This window comes from Schistocerca gregaria, chromosome 1 (genome assembly GCF_023897955.1).
Source record: "Schistocerca gregaria isolate iqSchGreg1 chromosome 1, iqSchGreg1.2, whole genome shotgun sequence".
NCBI classification, from domain to species: Eukaryota; Metazoa; Arthropoda; class Insecta; order Orthoptera; family Acrididae; genus Schistocerca; species Schistocerca gregaria.
In genome coordinates this window covers 638,306,886-638,330,922 of record NC_064920.1, presented here as the reverse complement: position 1 = coordinate 638,330,922, position 24,037 = coordinate 638,306,886, and the positions used below count along the sequence as shown (strand labels likewise).

The 24,037-nt window shown below is 43.4% G+C and overlaps 1 pseudogene; it reads left to right on the top strand.

Moving 5' to 3' along the window:
- The first annotated feature begins 23,404 nt into the window (after nucleotides 1-23,404).
- On the top strand, nucleotides 23,405-23,523 carry LOC126291548 (5S ribosomal RNA; annotated as a pseudogene).
- The last annotated feature ends 514 nt before the right edge of the window (nucleotides 23,524-24,037 follow it).

The following is a 24,037-nucleotide window of genomic DNA, read 5'->3' as shown; positions in this document are numbered from 1 at the left end:
GATTAAGTTGGGCTCTGTGCAAAATTCTACCAGGCGGCTTCCTCTCTCGTTTCTTATGCCCTATCCCTATTCACCTACTACGTTTCCTTCTCTCCCTTTTCCCACACACGAATTCCAGTCACCCATGACTATTAAATTTTCATCTCCCGTCACTATCTGAATAGTTTCTTTTGTTTCATCATACATTTCTTCAATTTCTTCGTCATCTGCAGAGCTAGTTGGCATATAAACTTGTACTACTGTAGTAGGTGTGGGCTTCCTATCTATCTTGGCCACAATAATGCGTTCACTATGCTGTTTGTAGTAGTTTACCCTTATTCCTATTTTACTATTCATTATTAAACCTACTCCTGCATTACCCCTATTTGATTTTGTATTTATAACCCTGTAGTCACCTGACCAGAAGTCTTGTTCCTCCTGCCACCAAACTTCACTAATTCCCACTATATCTAACTTTAACCTATCCATTTCCCTTGTTAAATTTTCTAACCTACCTGCCCGATTAAGGGATCTGACATTCCACGCTCCGATCCATAGAACGTCAGTTTTCTTTCTCCTGATAACGACATCCTCTTGAGTAGTCCCCGCCCGGAGATCCGAATGAGGGACTATTTTACCTCCGGAATATTTTACCCAAGAGGACGCCATCATCATTTAATCATACAGTAAAGCTGCATGTCCCTCGGGAAAAATTACGGCCGTAGTTCCCCCTTGCTTTCAGCCGTTCGCAGTACCAGCACAGCAAGGCCGTTTTGGTTATTGTTACAAGGCCAGATCAGTCAATCATCCAGACTGTTGCCCCTGCAACTACTGAAAAGGCTGCTGCCCCTCTTCAGGAACCACACGTTTGTCTGGCCTCTCAACAGATACCCCTCCGTTGTGGTTGCACCTACGGTACGGCTATCTGTATCGCTGAGGCACGCAAGCCTCCCCACCAACGGCAAGGTCAATGGTTCATGGGGGGGGGGGGGTAAAAGACCCTAAGCTTGATAAAGTTTTCCTGAAGTGATTTACCTGTTGGTTTACATCTTTCTAGACTCATATGTGAAACAGGACACTGTGGTATTCGAGTACTTTGTTGAAAGCTGGAACAGCTTTCGCCTGTTAACCTAACCATGAGACTATCTTTAGCAGAAATGGCGTTCATGATTTAAATTATGAAATGGTGCACCAGTTACATATTTTTTCATGCTGAAACGACGCGTTTGACTTTGGCTACAAGTGTTACACCGATTTAGCTACGTAAACACGACTGTCAACTAGACCTCAAATCAGCGCACCCTCCGCTGCTGAATGAAAACTCATTCTGGAAACATTCCTTTAGTTTGTGGCTAAGCTGATTCTCCGACGTAACGTGTCTTCCAAGAGTGCTAGTCCCGCCACGTGTACAGGCGAACTACTGTGGAGGTTGGAAGGTAGGAGAAGAGAAAGTGGCGGAAGTAGAGCTGTGAAGATATATTCTGAGTCATACTTGGATAGCCCAGTCGATAACGCATTTTCACTAGCTATATTGTCGAAGAGATATTAGAAAGCTAAGCTCGTTGCTCGTAGAGAATAGTTACACATTAAAACCAGTTGCAAGATGTCTAACACCTAGGAAGGTACATACATGTACAATACAATATGACAATAATTTTCGAGCAGAGTTCAATTTGAGACGAAACTGCAAGGACTCGAAAAAGATATCGGCAAATATCAATATCCCACTGATTAATTCGAATGTGCGATCTCTGTTGTGCAAAATAATCCACTGAAAGATTTCCGCAAACAGCGAACTGCACGAAATAAACTCTCTGTAACGTAGGGGATGCAATACATCGCCTAATACGCTGAGAGAAGCCTGAAATTTGGCAATGGATGAGACAAGAACTTGTAGTCTTAACGCTTACTTCGCCATCTAGTAGACATATGAAGATATTCTATTCCCGGGCAAGTCCTTTTATCCAGGAATGAAAAACAAAGCGTTTCTCTGTTTCCTAGATAGCTGTATGTACTAGTCAGTTAAAAAGAAAGCCGAAATCAGACGCGAAGATTGATGGTGATACCTGATAATGGAGCCCAATAAACTACTACTGTGCACGAATTTTGACAGCTGTACTGTCATATTGACCCTTGCCGCTGAATAGAAGTTTTGGTTAAAAAAGAAAAAAAATCGGCGCATTAGATAGCGAGCGAGGTCGTCCTCTCCTCGAACTGAACCATTTCGTTTGCAAAGAACCTATTTAATTTTCCAATAGCACTTATCGTTTTACGGGCTACAGAATTTTCACCTTTCGAAAAAACTTTTGTAAGTGTTTGTTATTCTCGAGAAAGAAAAGTTCACTTTTCTGTTTCCCTTGCTGAAGGGCAGATCCAAATCGACGGAGAAGCCAGGATTTATTTGACCATCAGAAACGAATTTCATTTTCAAGAAGAATATTCCTTTTAAGAGTAGAAATGATATCTTTGTTTTAAGAAAAGAAGAACTTCTAGCTTCACAGAAGAAGACATTTATTTCCACGTTTTACATTACTAATGCAAAGAAATAATAAAACAACTAAACTAGCCGTAGAAGGTACGGAAAGAGAGCGAATGGATGGACTAAAAAGGGAGATGGGAGACCCAAAACAAGAAAAAAAAAATTAACAGAATGAAATTTTCGCTCTGCAGCGGAGTGTGCACTGATATGAAACTTCCTGGCAGATTAAAACTGTGTGCCGGACCGAGAATCGAACTGTAAGTCTCGCAGGAGAGCTTCTGTGAAGTTTGGAAGGTAGGAGACGAGGTACTGGCGAAAGTAAAGTTGTGAGGACGGGCCGTGAGTCGTGCTTGGGTAGCTCAGTTGGTGCCAGCGCGGTAGCTTAGCGTGGTCGGGCAGAGGGTTAGCTAACCTCTGTAATTAAAAAAAAATTGAGTGAACGTATCAACGAACAACGTCCGCCCCGAGCAAATTCAACGAACAATACAGAACAAAATAAAATAAAACAAAATTTTTAAAGAGCTGGTAGTGCGCTTGCCCGCGGAACGGAAGGTCCCGAATTCGAGACTCGGTCCGGCACACAGTCTTAATGTGCCAGGAAGTTCCAAATAAATGAAAATACAAACGTCGGTTGGGCACCTGCCGACGAAAAGAAAATGCGCCATATCAGAGGCTCGATCCAGTAAACATTTTTAATCTGCCATAAAATTTCACTATCTGGTTCTTGTAACTTGTTATATTACACTTATCTAGAGCTGCAATTGATTACAAAAACAGAAGATTTGTCCAAGTCTTTCTGAGCTTCCTTACGATCGCACAACTAAATTTTCCTGTACACAACACCGTCATCAACGATCAATCTCAGTGCTGATGATGCCGTCTCCTAAATCGTTTGCCTATATTAAGAACGCCAGAGTGCTTGTTACACTTCCTCGGAGCACACTCAATGTTACTTTGGCTTCTTTCCTGTAAATCATACGTCTGCCAGGATAACGATTCTGTTAATCAAATGGCTTCGAGCCAGTGCCATATTTACGCTGATACTCCGCGTTATCGTATCGTGGTTACTAGTCGATGAAGTGTTCCAGTGCCGAGAATATCTTCCGGGACACTAGTGGTGGGGTACGGCAAATGATGACAGCGGTTTCGTTTTTAGGGCTCCGTACCTCTGTCGGTACAAGCAGATCCCGTTTAGGATAACTTTGTTGTCTGTGTGTCATTCTGTCTGGCTGGCTGCCGGCCTGTTAAAAACGGTTTTTCTCAGAACGGGCAGACGTATCAACTTGAAATTTATGTTGCATAATAAGGCCTACGGTCCCGGGATGAGGTACGAAATTAAAGCTTCTATGTCAATGAAATCAAAAGATACGGCCCTTTACGTCAAATATTTTGGCATTCGCAAACTCATTCATCAAAACCTATAAGGTACTTCTCGTTGATCTAGAATTTTAAAATCTGGCAAGAAGTAAGGTTTCACATTACAAATAAAGGAAGAAATCCTAAAATTGTGAATTGGTAGGAATTTTTTTTTTCTATTTGATATCTGACTATCTGTCCGTCCGCCTGTTCAGCTCCCTTTTCCTCAGGGACGGGTATATGTACCAACATCAAAATCTGTCGCATACTAAGGTCTATAGTACTCTGGATGCGTAAAAATGTTAAGCTTCAAAGTCAGTGGAACAAACGAAACGGCAATTTATGTCAGAGCTTTTTACACTAGTAAACTCACTCATTAAACCCATAGTGTACTTTCCCTCGACGCAAAATCATGAAATTTGGCAAGAAGATAGGATTCACGCTAAAAGGAAAGGAAAAAAAAATCAGACAACTGTTAATTGTAATTACATTACGAGAAAAAAATATTTATTTTGTCGTCTCTTATCCGACTTTAAACTTGGAATTAGAACATTTTCAATTCTCTTGCAATCCTTGCGACCGATATCTTTATTACAGACATAAATCGTCGAGATCCTCGATTCCTTTAGTGGACGAACTGCCTGTACGGAATGCTCAGCCGCGATTTATACTCCAACCTGGCCGATTCTTTTTTTTTACTTTTACTTTCCTAATCTGCCATCTCTTAAAAGCTGCGATATTTGTTTAGTCTCTTCATGCATTCAAATTAACTTTCTAACGTCGAAGCAACGAGAAGGGAAGTGACGCTGGCTCTGTCATACACACAAGCAATACACGTGACACCCTTGTGACACGGCAGTCACAACGGCAAGGAGTCCTGGATCTGCGAGATTAACTGGCGTGCGGATGACTTCCTTAGTCGTGTGACTGGCCTGACACAGCTGCAGTATTTCCGCTGCAGTCAAAAACGAATTATCTTGCGATACTCCACTTTATCAATGGGCTGCACCATTTCGCGTTTGCCTCTCTTGCGACGTGCTATGGTACTGTCAAGCGGAGATTTCCATGTGCCCTGGGACTGCAAACAAGCACCTGCAAACAAACGAAGAATTAATTTCACAGGGAAAATTACCCCTGCACTGATCCTAAACTCTTGGCAGATTAAAAGTATGTTCTGGACTGAGTCCCAGGCTGGAATCCTGGCCTGGCACACACATTTAATCTGTCCAGCTCTCAATTCCTAACTTCATATTTTTTTCCAATTGATAATTAAAACTTTATGACCACCCTTCAATAGGCTTCTTTAGGGTGTCTCACTACTGAGACCCAGACGAATGGCATCTACCAGAATCAGCTCCCAAGAAACAATATACCTCCCCCCTCCTCCCCAAACAACTTGTATCACATAACGATACCACCCCACAGGCATCTCAAAGTTGGCAGCGGCAGCACAAATTACCATCAGATAGCAGTCATACGGTATCAGGCAGACCCAGTGGTGCACGTCGACTAAGTCACACTTCCAGTAGCTATGTACCATGAGCGCCGCAGCAGTATAGGACAGCTAGCGGCAGCCACACACCCCTCTCGCACTCGGAGCCCCTTCGCTGCGTGACAATATGAATATGCTGCCTAGTCGCACCTCCAACACAACTCTTTATACTTTTGCTCAGAGAGACTCATACTTGTCATTGTATTACACTACTGGCCATTAAAATTGCTACACCCAGAAGAAATGCATTTTATAAACGGGTATTCAGTGGACAAATATATTATTCTAGAACTGACATGTGATTACATTTTTTCGCAATTTGAGTGCATAGATCCTGAGAAATCAGTACCCAGAACAACCACCTCTGGCCATAATAACAGCCTTGATACGCCTCGGCATTGAGTCAAACAGAGTTTGGATGGAGTGTACAGGTACAGCTGCCCATGCAGCTTCAACACGATACCACAGTTCATCACGAATAGTGACTGGCGTATTGTGACGAGCCAATTGCTCGGCCACCATTTACCAGGTGTTTTCAATTGTGAGAGATCTAGAGAATGTGCTGCCCAGGGCAGCAGTCGAACATTTTCTGTATCCAGAAAGGCCCGTACGGGACCTGCAACATGCAGTCGTGCATTATCCTGCTGAAACGTAAGGTTTCGCAGGGATCGAATGAAGTGTAGAGCCAGGGGTCGTAACACATCTGAAATGTACGTCCACTGTTCAAAGTGCCGTCAGTGCGAACAAGAGGTGACTGAGACGTGTAACCAATGGCACCCCATACCATCACGCAGGGTCATACACCAGTATGTCGATGACGAATAGACGCTTCGAATGTGCGTTCACCGCGATGCCGTCAAACAAGGTGCGACCATCATGATGCTGTAAACAGAACTTGGATTCATCCGAAAAAATGACGTTTTGCCATTCGTGCACCCAAGTTCGTCGTTGAGTACACCATCGCAGGCGCTCCTGTCTGTGATGCAGCGTCGAGGGTAAGCGCAGCCGTGGTCACCGAGCTGATATTCCATGCTGCTAGAAACGTCGTCGAACTGTTCGTGCAGATGGTTGTTGACTTGCAAACGTCCCCATCTGTTGACTCAGGGATCGAGGCGTGACTGCACGATCCGTTATAGCCATGCGGATAAGATGCCTGTCATCTCGACTGCTAGTGATAAAAGGCCGTAGGGATCCAGCACGGCCTCCGTATTACCCTCCTGAACCCACCGATTACATATTCTAATAACAGTCATTGGATCTCGATCAATGCGAGCAGCAATGTCGCGATACGATAAACCCCAATCGCGATAGGTTACAGACCGACCTTTATCAAAGTCGGAAACGTGATGGTACGCATTTCTCCTCCTTACACGAGGCATCACAACAACGTTTCACCAGGCAACGCCGGCCAACTGCTGTTTGTGTATGCTAAATCGGTTGGAAACTTTCCTCATGTCAACACGTTGTAGGTGTCGCCACCGGCGCCATCCTTGTGTGAATGCTCTGAAAAGCTAATCATTTGCATATCACAGCATCTTCTTCCTGTCGGTTAAATTTCCCGTCTGTAGCACGTCATCTTCGTGGTGTATCAATTTTAAAGTCCAGTAGTGTAGTTGGACTTATTTCTTGCTGCATTATTTGTAATGAGTCATCGTACGTTTGTAAGAAGCTACCAGTAAGAGTAAACCTTGGGTCCACCATATTGCTTGTTCACTCATCTTTTCTGCTCCTGTTCACCGTTCCTATAACGACAGTTGCTGCATCACTCTGTAGCCCAACTCTTCTTACCATTGGGTATGAAGCATTGGGCAACACAAAAAACATGAAGATTTACGGTGTAGAATAAATATGAAAGATAAAATGAACTGACATTAAATTCATAAATCAGGAAAACTTAGTAGACATCACATGCAGCTAAATCAATAGAACAAAACTCTAATCACTGATTTCGAATCCAGCAGTACAACAGTAAAAGTGTTAAATGGTTCAAATGGCTCTGAGCACTATGGGACTTAACATCTAAGGTCATCAGTCCCCTAAAACCTAGAACTACTTAAACCTAACTAATCTAAGGACATCACACACATCCATGCCCGAGGCAGGATTCGATCCTGTGACCATAGCAGTCGCGCGGCTCCGGACTGAAGGGCCTAGAGTGGAAGCGTCTCCATAAAGAATATCTGGACATATGTCCCTATGCTCATATTAAAATCTCATAGAATATAATAAAGATTGTGAAACACCCTGTAAAGGGCTTCTAGTACATCATCTCTACCAGTTTCTTGATCTAGAGTGATCCGCAGGACAAAAATTGCCTGTAGCCGGCCGCGGTGGTCTAGCGGTTCAGGCGCTCAGTCCGGAACCGCGCGACTGCTATGGTCGCAGGTTCGAATCCTGCCTCGGGCATGGATGTGTGTGATGTCCTTAGGTTAGTTAGGTTTAAGTAGTTCTAAGTTCTAGGGGACTGGTGACCTCAGATGTTAAGTCCCATAGTGCTGAGAGCCATTTGAACCATTTTTTCAAATTCAATATTCCGAGTTCCACAGTATCAAGAGTGTGCCGAGAGTAACACATTTCAGGCATTATCTCTCACCACGGACGACGCAGTGGCTGACGGCCTTCACTTAACGATCGAGAGCAGCGGTGTTTGCGTGGAGTTGGCACTGTCAACAGAAAAGCTATACTTCTTGAAATAACAGTAGAAATCAGTGTGAGACTTACGACGAAGCTTGGGACAGTACGGCAAAATTTGACGTTAAAGAGCTATTGCTGCAGACGACCGACGCGAATGCCTTTGCTAACAGCACGACATCGTCCTCAGTGCCTCTCCTGAGTTCGTCACCATATCGGTTGTACCCTAGGCGGCTGGAAAACTGTGGCCTAGTCAAATGATTCCTGTTTCAGTTAATAAGAGCAGACAGTAGGGTTCGAATGTGGTGCAGATCCCACAAAACCATGGACCCAAATTGTCACAAGACATTGTACAAGCTGCTGGTGGCTCCATAATGGTGTAGGCAGTGTTTACATGGAATTGGACCAGTCGTTGACTGAAAATGTTTATGTTAGGGTACTTGGAGAGCATTTTCAGCCATTCATCAACGTCATGTTCCCAAACAAAGGTGGATTTTTTATGGATGACAATGCGCCATCTCGCCGGGCCACAAATGTTCGCGATTGGTTTGAAAAACATTCCGGACAATTCAAGAGCGAAGGATTTGGCCACCCAGAAGTTTTGCATTTATGGATGCATATAGGGGCAGTATATCTCAATATTTCTGAAGGGAACTGTCAAAGACTTGTTGAATTCATGCCACGTCGAGTTGCTGTGCAGAGTCGGGCAAAAGCAGATCCGACAGGATATCAGGAGGTATGCCTTGTCTTCTGTTACCTTAGCATATGTTAGTGAGGTATAAAACTCTTCGTCAACAAACATCAGAGTCTGAAGTGTGTCGTACATGGTATGAAATAAAGTTAGTATGACCGTAAATTTCTCTCTTAACTAAAACCATAAGAGACACATTCGTATGTCCAAAATCCATTCAAAACGAGCAAGCAAGCGTTAAAATAATATTTTCGACAACGAATCCATGAAGATGTAGGGTACGTGGGGAATACGCAGAAATCGGTGCCCAAGTGGGTCTGTACTTCCTTGTGCTCCCTCCAAGAAACGTTCTGCAGATGGGTCTAAATGATACAGCGTTATTACAGCTTTCAGCTATAAAACAAAGTGGTCGACTCCCAGATTCTGTTTCGTTTAGTCATTTCGCAGAATTTGTGCGAAAACAGTGCTACGTAAAATATGTCACAGCTGTACGTAATTTTGCACACGACTCGTAAAGCTTGCCCGTGAGTCCTGCACATGATGTATGTGTCGCAGGTATTAAAACCTTTACACGAATGCTACTAAGTTCCCTATACTACCTGCAAGAAGTAACAGAAACTACGAGATCAGTCACATTATTTGCACAAAGTATCAATTCATCTGTGACATACTCTCAAACTTTCACACTGACTTGACGTAACTTGCAAGAATACAACACAACGCACCAGGCCCGACTACCACGTTTTGGAAGTCATCTTCTAAATTTTTCGTGAATTGAATAGAATACGAACCAACGATATGATACCCTTATTTACACTCTGTTTTCACGCAGTCTTCCCAAACTTCTGAGAACACACATGTTCAGTCATACGAAGACTATCTATTCTAAAGCGTTTACGTGTTTAAAATAAACAAAAAACGTAATTGATAGATACAGTTTTGTAATAATATTACAATTATCGAGAAAGACATGTGAATCCGAAGAGGAAAATGAGGGAGCACAGTTTTGAAATTGCTGTTATTGCCATCGCCACATCTACGTTGCCGACGAAGTTAGTTTCATGTTTGCAAGTAATTTCAAGGGGACTCTGTGGTTTGGAACAGGAATTCAAAGCGATAACTTGGATCCAGTGTCTTAGTTGTTTATTCCAATACTTCGGCCACTTTGTAACAAGAAGCGTTAAAAATGGACAATTGTTCACCTTGAGAACTCTCACTCAGTCACAAGAAGGAGAACTATTTTGAGATCTGGAAAACAGAATCATTAGCCGAGCTCTGCTGTGCTTAGTGGGGACGCGGAAGAATATAAGAAAACGCGTTGTTGTCCAATTTAGATCAGCGACTGAAAACCTAAATTGGTAAACCTGAGTCAGAATACGACAGTCCTTTCAAAACATAAGGCATGAATCTCTGAATGTCTTTTACACGAATCACTCCAAAAGATTTCACAATTCACTGCTAAAATGCGTTCACGTGCAATTGCAAGCAATTAGAGGGCGATCTCTACCTCTGCTACGTTAATACATTTATCTCGGTTATCTTTGTCGCTTTCATATTTCATTAGAGGACGAAGGCAGATTCTCACTCGTAAAATAAGGTGCTCCGAATACGCCCTATGCTACCCAGCAAATGAAGCAAAACCCGTTATTCTTTTATGGGCGATTTTGATCGTACACTCGGCCACCGTAATAGCACCTTAATCGCTTTATAAAATCACTCTCCAGCCTCGAAGGACGAACAATTTTATTGAATCACTCACTTTATGAGTAGACAGCGATCGCTTAAGGTTGCAACTTTTTTTCTGAGCCTTATTCGCTCTGGTACGCAACGTGGTTGTGGTTGCGGTAAACAATTACCACCTTCATCGGTAAATTCTCTCTGCTAGAATAATTCAAATGGTTCAAATGGCTCTGAGCACTACGGGACTCAACATCTGTGGTCATAAGACCCCTAGAACTTAGAACTACTTAAACCTAACTAACCTAAGGACACCACACACATCCATGCCCGAGGCAGGATTCGAACCTGCGACCGTAGCAGTCACGCGGTTCCGGACGGAGCGCCTTAACCGCGAGACCACCGCGGCCGGCTAGAATAATTAACACAACTTATCGAAACCAGTAATCACTTTGTGTAACAGTATGATCAACACTGAATGTAAAAGAAAAAGTCTGAACAATTTTACGGACGAAGTACAGGATACATTGTTCTATACAAGCTCTGTAAATAAAATAAAGATGCTAAGAGAACCTTACGAGTAGATATAGGTTTTTTTACGTAAAAATCACCTTAATATGCACAATGACATAAGAAATATGATCTGACTATATTAAAATGAGGTATAGCCTCTGTTGTAAAATACAGTAGCAGGTCAGTTTGTCGTAATAAACTATTTATTTAAGAATAAAATGAGCATGAGAAGCAAGCTAAACTATTGAAATTTATGTTGTTGTATGCTTTTTATTAACATTATCATAACATAGTTCACATGTGATATATGTTTCATCCTCATTTTTACTTCGATTTATGAGTTCTGAGTTGCAATATGCAATGAATACCGTGTGCACATTTTCAAATAAAAAGTATTTCCTATTGTCAGCCAATTTCGTGAGAGAATTCCGCCGCAACAAAAAACGCCTGCCTGGTGCAGTGGCCGAGCGGTTCTAGGCGCTTCAGTCTAGAACCGCGTGACTGCTACGGTCGCAGGTTCGAATCCCGTCTCGGGCTTGGATGTGTGTGATGTCCTTAGGTTAGTTAGCTTTAAGTAGTTCTAAGTTCTAGGGGACTGATGACCTCAGTGCTCAGAGCCATTTGAACCATTTTAAAAACGCCCTTGTTTTAATGATGTCCACCCGAAATACTGTACCATTTCAGTGACACTCTCTCCCCTATTTCGCGATAATACAAAACGTGCTGCCCATCTTTGGACTTGTCAGCAGGTAGTTGTCTAGTGGCTAGCATTGCTGCCTCCGGATCACGGGGTCACAGGTTCGATTCCCGTCCGGATTGGGGATTTTGTCTGCCTTAGGACTTGTGTTTGTGCTGTCCTCATCACTTCATCATCATTTGTGAAAGTGGCCTAGATTGGATTGTGTAAAGATTGGGACTTTCTATGAGCGCCCTGTTGAGCGCCCCTCAAACCAATCATCATCATTATCATCATCTTTGGACTTCCTCGATGTACTCCGTCAATCTTATAAGCATCCCACACAGCGCAGCAGTATTCTAAAAGGGAATGAAGAAGCGTAGTGTAGATAGTCTCTTTGGCAGAACTGTTACTTTTCTCTGTCTGCCAGTGAAACTCCGTCTTTGGTTAGCCTTCCCCACACACATTTTCTACATCTACATCTACATTTATACTCCGCAAGCCACCCAACGGTGTGTGGCGGAGGGCACTTAACGTGCCACTATCATTACCTACCTTTCCTGTTCCAGTCGCGTGTAGTTCGCGGGAAGAACGACTGCCGGAAAGCCTCCTTGCGCGCTCGAATCTCTCTAATTTTACATTTGTGATCTCCTCGGGAGGTATAAGTAGGGTGAAGCAATATATTCGATACCTCACCCAGAAACGCACCCTCTCGAAACCTGGACAGCAAGCTGCACCTCGATGCAGAGCGCCTGTCGTGCACAGTCTGCCACTTGAGTTTGCTAAACATCTCCCTAACGCTATCACGATTACCAATTAACCCTGTGCGAGACGCGCCGCTCTTCTTTGGATCTTCTCCGTCAACCCGACCTGGTACGGATCCCACACTGATGAGCAATACTCAAGTATAGGTCGAACGAGTGTTTTGTAAGCCACCTCCTTTGTTGATTGACTACATTTTCTAAGGACTCTCCCAATGAATCTCAACCTGGCACCAGCCTTACCAACAATTAATTTTGTATGATCATTCCACTTCAAATCGTTCCGCACGCATACTCCCAGATATTTTACAGAAGTAACTGCTACCAATGTTTGTTCCGCTATCTTATAATCATACAATAAAGGATCCTTCTTTCTATGTTTTCGCAATATATTACATTTGTCTATTTTAAGGGTCAGTTACGACTCCTTGCACCAAGTGCCTATCCGCTGCAGATCTTCCTGCATTTCGCTGCAATTTTCAAATGCTGCAACTTCTCTGTACACTACAGCATCATCCGCGAAAAGCCGCATGGAACTTCCGGCACTATCTACTAAGTCATTTAAGCAATGGTCCCATAACACTCTTCTGTGGCACGCCAGAGGTTACTTTAACGTCTGTAGACGTTTCTCCATTGAGAACAACATGCTGTGTTTTGTATGTGTTCCTTTCAATTTATGTAGTTCGTAATTGTAATTCCTAGATATTTAGTTAAATTTACAGCCTTTAGATTTGACTGATTTATCGTGTAACCGAAGTTCAACAGATTCCCTTTAGCACTCATGTGGATGACCTTACACGTTTCATTATTTAGGTTCAATTGCCAATCCGAGTACATTTGTTTTAAAAGAGTGTCGTTGCAGGCTGCCTTTATTTCGGTAGCCGCGTAAAGGCACAAAAAAGCAACCACCGCCCACCGGGTCCTTTCACGTTCTGTTCTTCACCGAGGTCGTAACCTTCCTACTGACAAATCGAGTCAACCAGTAGGCCGTGGAGTCGCCCCTGCCAGATGCCGGTAGGGACGCCCGTGGGACGTGACAGGCGAGCAGAGCCGTGTGAGCAGAGCGCCGGGAGGTGACCCTGGGGCGTGCCTGGCCGCTGCGCAGCGTGGCGTGGCCGCCGCTATCTGGCCAAGTTCACGGCCAAGGACACGCGCGGCCAAGGGCAGAGAGCGCGTCCGCTCCGCTGCGTCACAGCCACGACACCGCACGGCCACGCTGGACCCGAGCATCTCCAGCGCGCTAACCGCAGTCCCTCAGCCGGATCTGAACAATGCACTGACGGACAGATATAGCAGGGGTCGGCCGAAGAGCACCCCTGAAAGGTGACACCGCTGTTACAAGCGTTAGCGGCTGCGGGCGAAAACATGCGACCACAGCATACCAATAAATGAGAAGCGCAAATCCTGTGTCCAAAGATCGAAAACACGGATCGACAGCAGCGCCCCAACTGTTATGGGGATGAGCTAAAAAAAAATAAACATTGCGGGTTGCGTCCCCTGTAGCGTATATAGTAATTTCTTGTACTTTCCATTTTGCTAATACAACACTTGCCTGCCCGGATAGCTGTGCGGTCTAACGCACGGCTTTCCGGATTGGGAAGGGGCGCCTGGTCCCCGGCACGAATCCGCCCGACGCACTTGTGTCGAGGTGCGGTGAGTCGGCCAGTCTGTGGATGGTTTTTAGGCGGTTTTCCATCTGCCTCGGCGAATGAGGGCTTATTCCGCCTCAGCTACACTATGTCGGCGATTGCTGCGCTAACGAGTTCTCCGCGTACGCGTGCACCACCATAACTCAACAAGGCAAACATTGGGATTACACTCGTGTGGTGTGAGGTGGTGTGATACGTTCCCTTGGGGAGGGGGGAGGGGAGGAAGAGGGGGGACCACTGGGGGCCGAACCGCACAATAACCCTGAAAGGGTGGTTCGCTGTGGGGCGGCGGAGGGGTGAAGTGGACTGCGGTAGTCGTCGTGGGGTTGTGGACCACTGCAACTGTGGCGGACACGGAGCCTCTACGTCGTTTCTAGGCCCCCGGTTAACATACAATATAATAAAACTCTTGTGAACATCCACAGAGATGTTTTGGCTAGCATCAGAATATAACGATTTAGACGTAACTGTAACTTACTTCAATAAGGCAGCGACATTAACTCACATCTATCACAATACGAACGGTATTTTTTAATGCATATTCAGACTGATTATGCAAACCTACGGAAAATATTCACGAAAGCGAATGGAAATATATTTCATCATCGACAGAGGCAGGGTAGTTCGAATAATTCATTAATTTTATTAAACGAAAACTTTGATTTCTTTACATTATTTTCATATTTTTCTTGTCTTATGCAAGTTCAGTAAAACACGAATCTACCTTCTTGCATGTTCAAGCTACAGATAAAACATCATTACATTTTCCTTGAGGCACCACGTAGGTAAATTAATGGTTCAAATGGCTCTGAGCACTATGGGACTCAACATCTTAGGTCATAAGTCCCCTAGAACTTAGAACTACTTAAACCTAACTAACCTAAGGACATCACACACACCCATGCCCGAGGCAGGATTCGAACCTCCGACCGTAGCAGTCCCGAGGTTCCGGACTGCAGCGCCAGAACCTCACGGCCACCGCGGCCGGCCTTAGGTAAATTAGCACAATTTAATCGCACTCGCAGACAAACAGTTAAGTTACTTTAGTTGACACATTTTTCCCCTTATTGAGCAGTCACCACGTGTAAGAAAATCGCCTTCCATAGCTTTACAACAGTACCTGCAGTGTAAATAACTAATTTTTCCTTGTGACACGCTGCAGGTGCACAATTTCCCCAACTGAGCCGGGCGCAGTGGCCGAGCGGTACTAGGCGTTACAGTCTGGAACCGCACGACCACTACGGTCGTAGGTTCGAATCCTGCCTCGGGCATGGATGTGTGTGATGTCCTTAGGTTAGTTAGGTTTAAGTAGTTCTAAGTCCTGGGAGAACTGATGACCACAGCAGTTAAGTCCCATAGTGCTCAGAGCCATTTTTCCCCAACTGACCTTCATCACAGTTGTAAGAGACTCTGGACGTATCGTAAACTCATTTCAGGAAACTTGCATTACTAACCACTGACTTCCTTTATAATGTACCTACATCATAAAAGAAGAGTAAATGTTTCAACGCAAAATCAGGCACAACATCAACAGTAAGAGAAAATTATCACGGATACGAAATGGGGATGAAAACAATAAACTGAAAACAAAAGTTAACCAATGCTTTTTTATTTTTGAAAAACAGTAAAATTTATCTCTGCACTGTCGAACACCTTTAAACTTTTGTTCAATATCTGCTTAACAACATTTATTCATTTCTCACAGACGGTGTGTTTCCAATCTGTGACATACTTCTAAATAAAAAGACGGTACACATTTCCTTAATATATACTGTTCACAAAAGTAGGCTATACAATTCGTTATCCCTTCTGGAAATCTAAACAATGAATAGAATTTGTCTTCCAATTTTTCCTGTTGCCCATGTTGCTGTTGTGGTCTTCAGTCCAAAGACTGGTTTGATGCTGCTCTTCATGCTACTCTATCCTGTGCAAGCCTCTTCATCTGCGAATAACTACTGCAACCTACATCCTTCTGAATCTCTTTACTGTATTCATTTCTTGTTCTCCCTCTACAATTTTTATCCCCTACACTTACCTCTACCACTAAATTGGTGATCCCTTGATGCCTCGGAATGTGTCCTACCAACCGATCCCTTCTTCTAGCCAGTTTGCGCAACCAATTTCTCTTCTCCCCAGTTGTATTCAGTATCTCCTCATTAGTTAATGATGTATCCATCTAACCTCGAGCATTCTTCTGCAGCACTACATTTCAAAAGCTTCTATTCTCTTCTTGTCTAAACTATTTATCGCCCATGTTTTCCTTGCATACATGGCTACACTCCATACAAATACTTTCAGAAAAGACTTCCTGTACTTAAATCTATACTCGCTGTTAACAAATTTCTCTTCTTCAGCAAAGCTTTTCTTGCCATTGCTAGTCTGTATTTTATATCCTTCCTACTTCAATCATCATCAGTTATTTTGCTTCCCAAGTAGCAAAATTCATCTACTTCTTTAAGTACCTCGTTTCCTAATCTAATTCCCTCAGCGTCACCTGATTTAATTCGATTACATTCCTTTATCCTCGTTGTGCTTTTGTTTATGTTCAATTACAATATCATCGGTAAAACTCAGAGTTTTTATTTCACCTCCCTGCACTTTAATCCCTACTCCAAATTTTTGTTTCCTTTACTGCTTGCTCAATTCACAGATTGAATAACAGCGGGGATTGGCTACAACCATGTCTCACTCCCTTCTCAATCAATGCTTCCCTTTCGTGCCCCTCCGCAAATTGCCATCTGGTTTCTGTACAAATTGTAAATAGCCTTTCGATCCCTGTATTTAACCCCTGCCACCTTTATAATTTCAAAGAGAGCATAACAGCCAACATTTTCAAAAGCTTTCTCTAAGTCTACAAGTGCTATAACCATAAGTTTGCCTTTTCTTAACCTGTCTTCTATGAGAAGACGTAGTCTTAGTATTGCCTCGCGTGTTGCTACATATCTCCTGAATCCGAACTGATCTTCCCTAAGGTCTGCTTCTACCAGTTTTTCAGTTCTTCTTTAGAGGATTCGTGTTAGTATTTTACAACACCTGTCGGCACCTGCTTTCTTTGGAATTGGAATTGATATATTCTTCTTGAAATCTCTAAAAATGCATACAACTGGCTGCGAATATTTGTTAAAAAGGACATTAGGCTGTCATTTTCGTACAGTAATTGAGTTTTTAATGTATGAAATTCCCTGAAATTTGTAAATATATTATCCTCTGTGGGTGCTGGTGAAGAAAGAGTTGTTTTACAGTCATCGCAGTTGGTTTCAGTTGTTCCACCCATACTTCACAGAATGTAACCAGTTATGTATGCCATTGCTTGCCTTTCATTCTTCACATCAACTTCTTCACCACCACTGTCACTACCACCAGCTGTGTTATCAGCAAGGACACTGTATCAAACATTTTCATCAACTATGCAGTCATCTTTTGTGAAGTCAAGAAAGCTGCCAGTATGAGATCCCAGGAACTGCCTTAAATTGCTTAATGGCATATTTCTATCACCTGACAATAACCTAATGTATTTGTAGGTAGGGACATGCTATTGATTATAACCGTTTTCAGTGCAGCTTTGAAATGAAGGAGGTTGGATTGGTGTTTGAAACACGATGTTGCCTCACACAACAACAAGCATTCGCCAGTGGATCTAGATTGAGGGTCCTCACGCTTAAAAAATTGAAGCCAAATTCTTTAATCTGCTCCAAATGAACGTCAGTGATTTTGTTAGAGTTTGACACCCACTTACGAAACTGAACATCTTTGTCCTATCTCTTCCTGTTCCTAGCTCCAACACTTTCCAATTTTCCATTTCCTTCAATAAACTATACCACACTTCAGTAGGTGCTGACTGCAGAGAGGACACGCTTGTAATATTTGCATCTTGTGGGTAACAATGGGAGCTGTTTAGTGAATCGAACAGGCAGTCTATCTTTTCAACAAATTCTGCAGTCTATGTTGCCTGTATAGGTAACATGTTAAAAGGTACATAGGTCTCAATAGCTGCAGCAACTTACGATTAAGCTGGGATACAGTTACCTTATCTTCCAATTTAGTAAAAGAATCCCGAAAGTCAGAATGCATCCTCTGCAATTTTGGCAAACTCTTAAACATCTTCCACTGATCCAAAAAAAGCCCTCTGAATAAATTCAAAACTGGCCCCTTTTTAAACCCATATTGTGTTTTAATTTGAAGCAAAGTATTACTAGTATTTTTTAATAGTTGTCGGACATAAATCGTTGCATTAGGTTCATCACTGACAAAAGAAATGAAATGGAGTGGATTCAGTCGATTTCTGACTGCAGAATTCCTTCAGTGCTTCCTGGTTGGTTGCACCCTGGTTACATACTGTACAAACTAACTTCAGCCCTACTTCTTGCATTTGCCTTATAACGTAGGAATGAGAACAGTGAAATTCCCGTTGCACTCTTAGAGTTACCACCATCCCTTTTAAATTCTTTTGTCGATATACAGTATTGGAAAAGGTGTAAGTTGCATCTTTTCCCCAAAATTCAGTCGGGAAAATTTGAGCACGGCTTATTTGTGAGACACCGAATTACCGACATTTTCGCATCTTATACACTTCAACGACAGTGGAGCAACAATATCGCCAGTGTTTGGAAATGAATCTTTGTAATACTTCCTTTTTTTCTTAGATGGAAGGGGGAGGAGTCATCAGTCTTTTGATGACTTGATGCGGCTCGCCACAACTCCTTCTCCTGTGACATCATCGTCACTGATGATGCACATTTAACCTACGTCCTAAAGTACTTCTTCGATATATTCGGTACTCTGTATTCCCCCACGGTAATGTTTACTCTCTGCAGCTCCCTCTGGAACTTATTCCCTGATGTTCTGTTATCCTTCTTCTCGTTACTATTTTTCATATAATCCTGTCTTCGGCGATTCTGCAGAGAACCTCAGTATTTCACATCATGTAATTTTCTGCGTCCTTCTCTAACAGCACAGTTCAAATACGAGTACTTCCATTTTCTACTTTTCAGGATTTTCACCAGTCCGAGATCCATACAATGCTGTGCTTCAAATGTACATTCTCAGAAAAAGTGTCCTTCAAAATAACGCCTGTGTTTGATACTAGTAGGCCTCTTTACGCCAGAGATGCCCTCGTTCACAGTGCTAATGTACTTTTTATGTTCTCCTTACCTCCTCCGTCATGTGTTAATTTGCTTGCACGGTAGCAGAATTACATAAATACGTCTATTTCCCGGTCACTAATGTTTGATTCTATGTTTATAATTGATCTCATTTCTGCTGCTGCTCATTAGTTTTGCCTCTCTCCGGCTTACTTTTCGTGCATATTCTGTACTCATTGGAGTGGTCATTCCATTCAACAGTTGCTTTAATTGGAGGGGTCGCCGGAGTTAAAGCGCTAGTCTTCATTTTAGTTAGGATTTAACCACGCTATATGTTGTTCTTTGAAATGCACCTCCATCTTTCCATATTTAGCGTAGGAATGAAGTATCTATTAGATAATTTATTTCACCTTCTTTCTTCTAACGTCTTGTCTTTGAATTTAATGAAGCGTGTAACAGCAACAACTAAAATACTCTCTTGCGGGTTAGCACTTTTTTTCCGACTCATTCAATTCTTCGTCGCTTTCACTGACGACAGAAACGTCGTCAGTGAATCGTATCATTCTCATCTTTTTATATCACAAGCCCCTTGCACTGAACGCAACCATGAATATGATAGCGCCTTTACCTTGTGCTGCCGGCCTTAGCGCAGCAGAAATATTCCTCTGCTTGTTAATCTCTGTAGCTTTCAAGTGCAGTGAGAATTCAGAAGAGATGCGGGAAAACCTCAAATTTTTAAAACTTAAGTTTACACTTGACATTCTTATATTTCAGTGAAGACAGTATTTGAGTGTACTTGTGACTTCAGCCCAGCTGAGACGCTGGCAACACGATATGGAAGCCAAACCGGTCGTCATCTAAAACAGGTCATAAATTTTCTACTACATTCTTTTTTATACACTGATGTGCCCCAAATTCTGGCCACCTGCTCAACAGCTTGTTTGTCCGTCTTTGAAACGAAATACATCACTGATTATGCGCATCGGTGACCCAACAGTTTGTTGGTAGGTTTGCGGAGGTATGTGGTGTTAGATATCTGCGCACAGGTCATGTAATTTGCATAAACAACGGGTCGCTGATTTGCGTACGCGGTTATGGCACAAGTACAGATTTAGATGCGTTCCACAGGGTTTACATCACGTGAATTTGGTCTCCGAGACGTCGATATGAGTTCACTATAATGCTACGCAAACAACTCTAGCACGGTTCTGGCTCCGAGACAGGGACAATTATGCTGTTGAAAGGCGACATTGCTATTGGGAAAGACATGAAGCGTGAAGGGGCGCAGCTGGTTCCCAGATATCATCCTGTCTTCGATTACTACCACAGGTCCAATGCAAGCGCAGGAGAATGTCTCAGATAGCATAGTACTGCTCCCACCAGCCTGAGTCCGTGGCGGGCTGCACGTTTGTGGACACGACCGTCGCCTAGTGTAGCAAAAGTGTGATTCACCCCAAGGGACGACACGTTTCCATTGATCGACGGTCGAATCCCGATGGTCCCGTGCGCACAGCAATCGTAATTGACGACGTCGCTAGGTCAACATCTGAACACATGGGAATGATCTGCAGCGTGGCTCCATGTTCAACAATGTACGATGAACATGTGCTCTGAAACATGTGTGCTTGCGCCAGCATTGTGTCCTTTCGGCAGTTGCCACAGATCACCATACACTCTACCTTACCGAGCAAACAAGCCTCCGACCCCTGGTTCTGTGAAGAGTCGCGGACGTCCAACCATTTAGCGCCTAGTGGTAGCTTCACAGTCCATATACCCCTTTCCGCAAATGCTTATGACAGTAGCACATTAACATTCGACCAGCTTCCCGTTTTCGAGATACTCGTTCACATGCTCTGCCCTCATAGGCTCTTATCTCAATGGATTTCCCCATTTGCAGTCCATATCTTCGCTGGGGTGATCCCCCGTCCACGGCTGCTCCGCTTTCATACTTTAGTTAGCGCGTCATGTGCCCGCAACGCCACCAGGCGGCATCCGACGTCACGGTGGGCTTATCAGTGCATCATTCTCGGAAACTTGCATGCGGGAACGGCTAAGCTGATTGTACGACACTCTCGCATTTGCTATCTTTTCATAATACTATTAATCCGGCAGACAACATTATTAGTAATCTTACAGTTTTTGCAGACTGTGCAGTTACCTATAACAAAGTGCAATATGAAAAAATTGCATGAGTGACTCTCATAAGTGATTCGTTTCAAGGCAGTGCTAAGGCTGTTAACGTAAATTTGTGCACTTCGTAAACGTAATATTTTTGCTATGAATGTAATATCAATAAATTACCACTGGAATCACCCTACCCACACAAATATCTAGGAGTAATAATTTACGGGATGATGAAACAGAATGATTGCATAAGCTCAATCGTAGGTAAATCAGGTGGCAGACTTCAGTTCATCTGTACGATAATGGGAAAAGTGTAGAAAGCAGATTGTACATAAAACTCTCGTGTGACTCATTCTACAGTACTGCTGAAGTGTGTGCGAGCAAATAGAACTAGCAGGTGATACTGAATGTATGCAAAGAATGACAGGACAGTTTGTTTGACTCGTGGGAGATGGTTACGAAAATGCTGAGAAATCTGGAGTGGCAGACGCTTGGAGACAGACGCTAACTATCCCATGAAATCCTACGTACATAGTTTTCAGAACCATTATTGAATCAGGAATCTAGGAATATACTACAACCCCTTGCGTATAGCTCTAATAGAGATCGCTAAGCCAAGGTTTAATTACAAGGTGCGGAGGTGCATATAAGAAGACATCCACCACGAGTTCAACACGAGAATGGAAATGACAGAAACCCCAACATTTGGAGCCGGCCGGTGTGGCCGAGCGGTTATAGGCGCTACAGTCTGGAACCGCGCGACCGCTATGGTTGCAGGTTCGAATCCTGCCTCGGGCATGGATGTGTGCGATGTCCTTAGGTTAGTTAGGTTTAAGTAGTTCTAAGTTCTAGGGGACTGTTGACCTCAGAAGTTAAGTCCCATAGTGCTCAGAGCCATTTGAACCTAACATTTGGTTCAATGTCAAGTGCTCTTTGCCACGAACTTCAAAGTGGCTACCGGACATTGATATGTACAGCAGATCGACAAAAATACGGAAACACTGCGACAAATGCATGCTTGAACATAAACGCAGATTCTAGCTAAGCCTGCAGTATACGCTGTTGTATCTGACCACGAACAGCAAATGTCCAATGTCCTCAACGCAATGCCTTTGCCTTTCGTGGTCAGAGTAATGTTTTGGATAGTGAGCACATTATGTCAGAGCTTAGTGAATTCTAACTTGGACAAATTGTTGGAGCTCATATGGTAGGTGCCTCCGCAACCAAGGTAGTCGAAGTGTTTGGTGTTTTATGAGGCACTGTATCGAAGACTTGTACCGCATGAGGGACAGCTGAAAAACATCATCCGCCAAGTCACAACGGGGAGAAAAGTGTGTGCGTGTGTTTGTGGGTGAATGGGTGGGTGGGTTTGTTGAGTGATGCTGACAGACGAACAAATTGCGAACTCTGTCAGCAGCAAAACAACACGAATATTGCTTCATAAGCTGGGAAATGCTGCGGGCTGGAATTCCAAAACTACTCATCAGTGATACAAATGCACGTAACAGGATGGAGCAATGGAAGAAAGTCGTTTGGTCGGATGAGTCTTGTTACACACTGTTTCCAGCTTCTGGCCGAGTCTATGTCCCAACAGTGGCGAGGGTACGCTTGTTATTTGGGCAATTTTGGTATTTAATGGGCCCCATACTTTCTCTGCAAAGTGACCATTCTGGTTGATCTGGTGCATTCCATGTTTATTCTTCAATGGTGATGCACTGTCACAGAACAAAATGATCCCTGGCCACACAACCTGCTTCACCCAGGACTGGTTTTGTAAGCACAGTGGCCAGATCTAATATCATTAATCGTCTGCGGTCAACTTTGAAACGAAGGGTACATCATTGCTATCCACTTCCATCATCGTTACCTGCCACTATTTTGCAGGAAGAATGGTATTACGTGCATTTATGCATCCAGAAACGGCTTAAGCTGTTTTGAACGGCATCGTGCTTTCTAGACCGTATTCTGGTAACGTGTCGTGTCTGTGATGCTTCCATATTGTTATTCAACCACTATACGTAAAAGCAGATTTAGGTAGACCTATATATGCTTGCGTGTTCTATGAATGCTTGACATTCGTCTAAATACGTGCAGAAATCAGCTCTGAAGCCACATGAAGTGTGAAGTTCGATCATCCTACTGGAAAGTGATTGTATTTATCCTCAGATTCATTCATTCATTTATCCGTTCACAGTACTCCATAGATCCCATGAAGAAGGAGATTTTTCAAGGATGGGGAACGATTTAATGTATACCTTAACATACTGCATGTACACTGTCCTGTCACATTAATCCGCCAACGGCCTTGCCGACTTCGTAACACTGGTTCCCGTCAAATCACCAAAGTTAAGCGCAGTCGGGCTTGGCTAGCACTTGGATGGGTGACCGTTCGGGTCTCCCGAGTGCTGTTGGCAAGCGGGGTGCGGGCCGCACCGCACAATAACCCTGGGTTCGGTCCGGGGCGGCGGTGGGGTGAGTGGATTGCTGTAGCCTGTTCTGGCGTTGTAAACCACTGAAGTCTCGCCGGGGACGAAGCCTCTCCATCGTTTCTAGCTCCCCAGTTCAGTACAATACATTACAAGTTATCGTTGAAGCAACGTCGGGTGTGCGTCAGGGAAGGCTGTTTAGTGCCTTACTGGCCATGTTGTATATTAATGACCTGGCGGACAATATTTATAGTACCCTTTTTTCGCAGATGATGCAGATATTTGTAATGAAATACTGTCTGAAAGGAGCTGCATAAATATTGAGGCGGATTTTGATAAGATTTCAAAGTGACGTAAAGACTGGCAGCTGGTTTAAATGTTCAGGAAAGAAAACCTGTGAACTTCATGAAACATAAAGTGTAGTATCCTACGAGTAGAATATCAATGAGGCACAGTTGGAATCGCTTGTAAAAACTCATACAAACACTTGGGTGTAGCAGTT